This window comes from Pagrus major, chromosome 18 (assembly GCF_040436345.1).
Source record: "Pagrus major chromosome 18, Pma_NU_1.0".
NCBI lineage: Eukaryota > Metazoa > Chordata > Actinopteri > Spariformes > Sparidae > Pagrus > Pagrus major.
The window spans coordinates 19,215,335-19,222,378 of record NC_133232.1 but is presented as its reverse complement, the minus strand read 5'-3'; positions in this window follow the sequence as shown (position 1 = coordinate 19,222,378).

The window sequence follows — 7,044 nt, the reverse complement described above, 5'->3', positions numbered from 1 at the left end:
TCCTCTACCCCAGACCCTAAACCGAGGCCAAGGACAGTCGCACAGATGGACCAAGTCAAACCCAGTCAGAGCGGGATTCAATCAAAACTGCCAGAGCGGTGGTCATGCAAAAGCTTCACGCCGGGGCAGCTTTCATAAGCATTTGTCTCGTTGTGGAAGCAGTATGGGGTGGTGGCGCTCTGTTATCTCAACAGTCACATCTGTTTTAAGCCACTGTAAGTATGTGTGTGTGTGTGTGTGTGTTTGCTGCATGTGTGTGTCTCTATGCATGCACACAAGCAAGAATCACAATGTCAGCAACAGCACAACATATACAATATATTTAATTATGTCTTATAAGCATGGCCATAGACAGGATGTTAGAGTACTGAGGTCAAGACTGTTCAATAATATTTTCTGTAAGCTTGTTTCCCCAACATGAAGCTATCATTTCAAAGTCTTTGCCAGCTTTTGTCCTCTTACATCATGCATAGCGTTGGAAGCTCAAGTGCTGGTATAATGTTGTTTTCTAGGTTGCAAGTCATGTAAATGTAGGGAATCTGGCAAACTGTTATAATTTCACCACCTCCTGATTGATCAGCAACTGAAAAGATGATCAACAGTGAAAATCTGGAGGGACTTCAGACCGTATTTCAAGGTGAAACAGAATATTTGATAACCCATTCGCTAACGTTAGCATTCAACCACTTTCTAGGACATTACTGTTTGATTACATCTGGTGCTTTTTCACTTCCAGGCTTAAAGAAATGTGTACAAGTTGTGTGTTGATATTTAGTTAATTTAACCCTTTCCTATCGTATCGTGTAACCTATCAAACAGTAATGATAACAGATTGTCAGATTCCCTTTGTTTAGATGACTTCCAACCTGGAGAACAGCAGTACAACATTTGATCTTCCCTCCCTGAGCGTGATGTTAGAGGAAAATGGCCGCCATGTGAACATGGTCTGTGCCATTTTTTTTTTTAAAATGGCATTAAAGTATTCACATTCAAATATACTGAGTCTAAAAATACTGGAGCTAGCATATACAATCTATATTTACTCTCTAATGAATAAAGGACTAACTCATCTCATGTTTTGTTGATGACAGTAATTGCGAGCTTGATCACTGATGATTAAATAAAGTATGGTGCATGTGTGGACGGGTTTGTTAATTGGTGTCATGTAAGGTCTCTCCAGCTAAATACTAACAAAACTGAAGAAATTATCTTTCATTTCAGAGCATCTGCTGGGTCACACCAACAAGTGTTTATCAAGGGTGACTATATTGAAGTTATAAATAAATATAAATATCTACAGGCATTGATGAAAACCTGTCATGAGATGTAAACACAGGTGTGATCTGCAGGAAAGGATTACAATGATTTTATTTTAGTGTATTTATGTTCTTCGTTGTCGGCGATGATGAGAAGCGGTTTGTTGTTAAATGTCTGACTTTGTTTGTAATTACTGTAACCTTTTGTTTTATAATTGCCTCAGACACAAATAGAATTTCTCTATGCATAATAGACCTAACTATCATTAAGAGTTCATTTTTAATTCTAACATTTAAAAAAAAGAAAAGGGAACATTCACCAGGATGCTGATGCTCCAAAATTCACAGACAAAAACACCAACAACATCCCCTCAGTATCCTCAATGGCAGCTACAGCCCTGCTCACAGGGATTTTATTGGAAGGTTTATATTGTTTATTGTATAAAGCAACAGAAATCAATGAAAATATTACAGAACAAATTGGTTTTTAACAAGACTGAATTCGTATAAAAGCCAGAGAGAAATCAAAGACAGGCCCCAAAAATGTGATTATTTAGTATCTAAGGTAGACCAAATCTCCAAAAATATATTTAACTTTTCATGAAATAATATATTTGATGAAAAGCAGTACCAGTTGCCAATCTGAAGAAGCTCTGTAACAGTGTCTTTCTTTATTTTAGGCATGGGAAGAGATAATTGACCCTTCTTGGCATTCTTTTAAAGATGCTGCTGGTGTATAAAGACCGAGCCAAAAACAAATCTGGTTTGATGAAGAATGATGTAAGAGGATAACATTTACTCTTGATAATTGACTAGGGCACCTGGAGCCTTGGATGCTAAGTATCCCGGAGGGTTTTCATAATATTTTGAACCCCCTGTGTTTCTACACAGCATGCAGAAGGAAGAAAACAACAAGCACACCATCCACTGTAATTCAACCCAATAAAAGAGCACCACAATTTAAAGCATAAAAACAGCTATTTGAGTTAACAGATTTTTGACAGGCACGACAAAAAAGCTGAACATTGCAAAGCTAATATTTTCTGCAGGGTGATCACATTAAACTGCTTCATTGTGCAGGTGTTCACATTATTGTGACCACGGCCTCCGTTCATGCATATTCTCTCTGTGTCGCTGCACTTCAGTCTGTGCACGCTCAGTGTGTGTGCACACTCGTCTGTGTGTCTCACCTTGACTTCAGTGTGAATGCGACGTATTTGCAGAGGACACTGGGACACAGAGCCCAGCTGGGGAGGGAGATGAAGCACAGCTGGGGATAATTAAACCCAGCACTGTCTCCATGAAGGGGCCGCGGAGCCAGCCTGGCCTGGTGTCCCCCAGACAGAGCAGCTTGGTTTGGGACTGCCTACACCACACCACAGTCTCCCTTCACTGTGTTCCCGGATCAGAGGAAAGAGACACAAATCTGACAGCGACTCAGCAGTGGAAATGTGTCTGGATAAAACCCCAAAGACACAGCTCGACTTTGTTGTTATTTCCCTAAATGAACAATACTTTGTGATGCCACTCATCCGCTCCCATCCCCTCTCATCTGTGCATTGCAGTGACAGACAATACTAGATAATTGGCGCGAGCACTGATAACACAGAGGTTAACTGTAACAGACCTGGCCAACTTTATCAGCTCTAAATTTGCCTTGGCTCTGTATGAAGCGTGGAAGCCGGCCATATCACAGCCAGGGCTTGCCCACATCAAGCTGGGGCTGGGGTTTGTCTAGTTTGAGGAATGCTTTTTCCTGTTTCTCCTCCACAAGCTTGATTAATGTACAATGGCAGCGCTCTCTGTCTCTGCCGCGCTGCACTTCAGTATCATTGGAAATGAAAAGGTTTACTTTGGATGTTGTGTTAGAAAAGTGAAACCCTCTCCAGATCTCCCAAATATCTTTTTAAAAACCTATACGAGATGCCAACCCAAACAGCTTTAGATTGAACGAAGTGACCTGTCCCGCATTTAAAAAGCCTCTACTTGGTGCGATGATAAAACGCCACTTTCCAAGAACCATCAAACTCCTCGCCGTTGCCAAAGCTGTCGAGGTGAATGACCTAGCGCGCAAAAATTGCAGCGTGATTAATCAGAGGAGGCTTGGGGAGGAACGCACTGCCGGCTGTGCCTGTGCTATCACCACTGTTTTCACTTCCCACTGTTAGAAGAAGTTAGGCTGCTGAACGGAGCCGTTTGATTACAAAGGCATTGAGTTGGCTCATTAATGATGCTGTTAATGGTGTCCTCCATCATTCTGGAATCAGTGTTGTTGCACAAGCAGTCAATACAGCAGGCATTTCACTGCCTTTATTAAGTTACACTTTACTGGTCTGTAAAATTTGACTGCAGACATTTTATTTGCCGCTTCTTGATGGCCATGCTTGAAATATGGGCGATGTGTAGCATGTGGGGGCATCTATCTCGAGAGCTTATCTTGCAGTCGCTAGGTTGTAAATAACGCTCGCCTCCCATCTATATTCGCCCACTATTTGCCTACTTCACTGCAGCCTTCACCTGTGTCCAACTTGTGCCATAAAAAGACTCAGAGGGAGATCATTAGCTGTGGTTAGGTCAGTTATTTTTATGATCACAGCCTCTATGGTTTGTTGGAGTGTGCAATAATATGTCTTCATTGCAGAAATCATCTTAATGTATTCCTCAGTAGTAGAGAGCCAAATCGCACCAGTTGCAAGTGAACAGCTACAGGATTTTTTGATTAAATCCCAAGGTGCAGACTTAGATGAGATGAGCTTCATTGGCAGTGATATTACTACTTATTGCCTGAGCTTTCACACGGAATGGTATTTTAACAAAGCAAAGCTCCCGTCTCCATCGCAGTCGATTTCCATGACAAGCACGGATCTCGTAGGAAGCTGTCAGTAGCTCTGCCGGAAAACAACACACACACACACTCACACAAAGACACACAGATGAGTGCAGACAGACACGTGTACACATCATGATCAGTCAGACATGAGTTGCAAAATAGACTCTGGGTGCATTATCAAGCAGATTAGGAGCGAAACTGATAAAGCCTATAAGCAGAGCAGCTCGCAAACAAGTCATCTGTTTGTTCATTTGGCCTTGTATTTGCTCCAGTCTCTGTAACCAACGGAGAATGAGAACGACACTCATTTCATATCAGGTAACGATAGAGATTAGCAAACATGCTCTCCCGCTTCAGTTGCCATCGCAGCACTGATAATAGCGCTCCCTGCCTCCGTTTTACACAAACAGGGCGCAAACCAAACATTTTAATTTCAGTGCATCTTCGTGTCTGTGGAAGGATCATTAAACCGAGGCCTAATAAATGTGGCTAACCATGATGGATGGCTGAACGACTTCATAGTCCTCTTCCTGCCTCGATGGAGATAAGTTGTTCCTGCGATGCTTCATACATTGTGACGTCTCCTCCGGGTTCTTGCAGGGGAGGCGAAATCACTCCACCCCTCGAATCCATCAGGCTTTCGAGGGGGGCTCTATACAGCTTGTTAGAGTAACACGTATGACCATGTAGGAGCCCTAATGAGCGGGGAGCTACCCGGGAGAACCGTGTCTGGACGACAGAGAACATAAATCTCCTGTCCTGCTCTGCGCCCCGGGGACTGCACGAACACCAAAATCGTGCGAGTCTGTGTGAATCTACAGAACATGTGTGTGTGTGTGTGTGCACACATAATGCAGATGACTATAGCAGCATCCTCCTGGGAGTCTCATCTACCATAGTTGAAAGAAGCAGGTTGTTTGAATTATGATCTAACAATAGTGTTCCACTCTCACTCTATAAATGAATCCAATACTGGCATATCTATCATTACCACAGGACTCGCACTCAGCTTGCTTCTTTTTATTTGGAACGAGTTTTTGGAAATCAATCCGGGCCTACTCTGCTTCGCAAAACCCGCCCTGCAGGTTATAATAATTCCTCCCCGTTTTCAGATTCACTGTACATAAACTGCAGTCTATGGCATTGATCAGATTTAGTGCGTCTCACTCTCTTCCTTCCTGCTTCCTGAGAGAACTCTGCTATGTTTATCTCTTGCACCTCCGTGATATAGAGTAACATGTATACTGGCAGACTATTCCCCGAGACTCGCTTTCATTCACCTTGCAGGGCCGCAGTGTGAGGTGTGTAATGGAGGTATGAAACTCCATTAAAGTATTGATTTGTGGGTGAAGTTTACTTCTTTCACTGTTGGATAGACATAGTGTTCATGCCTGGGTGTCTGCATGAGAGAAGCAGGGAGAGAGAGAGAGAGAGAGAGAGAGAGAGAGAGAGAGAGAGAGAGAGAGAGAGAGAGAGAGAGATATGGACAGTGCATGCGTGTGTGCCACTGGAATTTGTACCAGAGTGTGTGTGCGTGAGAGAGAGAGACAGTCTATGTGTGAGTTATACCGCCCCGGGGAGCTGCTATGGTCATATTTTAATAACTCACAGTATGTTGGATTATGTACTGTGGGCTTGTAATATCACACCGTCAGGGCAAAGCCCTAACAGATTCTCTGTTAGCTGGTCCTTAGCAGGAGAAAAAAAAAAAGGAACACACATATCAGGGGACTCGCCAAAACATTGTTTTCAGTTCTGCAGCACTTGTGAAAATGTGAGCTCCCACATGATTCCAGTTCAAAGGTATGCCTTCGCCGTTTTGTCTGCCTCAGCACGCAGCGCTCTCTCTCCCGGCTACAATGAACAGAGCTCCAGGTTTAATAGGCCTTAAGTAGCGCACCCCCTTTGCTGCCTTTGAAGAGCAAACACTCTCTCGCTCTCTCTCTCACACATACATACACACACATACACACACACACACACACACACACACACACATATATATATACACACATTGCTGTGCGAGCAATAAAAAACTGTGGAACAGTGGCTAGTTCTCTCTCTGACACATCAAAAGGAGAGCTAAGGGGAGTAATGTGTGGAATGATGTGTGTGTAGACCAAGGCCGGGATGCCATTCATGGTTGTAGTGTTGTGGTTTTAACTGCCGGAGGAGGCTTTAAGGCTGCGGCTGGCAAGTTCCATACAGTAGTTTTAACACATGGCTTGCTGCAATCTCAAGTGCTGTTATAAGTACAACAGACCATAGAAATATATGACTGAAACATACACAATAAACATCTGAATGAAACTGTCTCTGACACAGTTACAGTCAGAAACTCTTATTATTTGAGATCATAAAGTCGTTAAAAGTTTATTAAAAATGTAATACATAAGGTGTCCAAAATATAAATAAGAAATGTGTCTAAAAGGTACTTAAAATGTTTCGCTAAAAATGTTTTGCCTTTCATGTAAGCTCTCTATATAATGCAGAACAGACCATATTCACAAGGCGGCCATTTTTCTCTGACGTCAAACTCAAGCTGCTGGGATCATGTTACGCTGCTGTGTTCCACGTTGTTAGGGTTAGGGTTGTCATATAAACGTAGGGAATTTTACAAATGTTCATCATTTCAACTCCTCCTGATTGAAAGATAATGAATAGTGAACATTTGGAGGGACATGGGCCATATTTCATGGTAAAACAAAATATTTAAGAACCTGTTAGCTAACGTTAGCACTCAGCCACTTCCTAGCTAACTTTAATGGTTAACCTTGTAGAGCTGGTCCTGTATATTAGCTTGCTTGCAGAACTGATGAAGAACCCTTTCACATAACTGCAGTTGCCAATATAACCAGTTTTCTTTTTACTTTTTCTGTGCCAAGGTGTTGGTGTTGGTGACGTATGCTGAGCAAGACGATGTAGTTCACTGAGCAGTTTCACAAAGAACTTGATGAT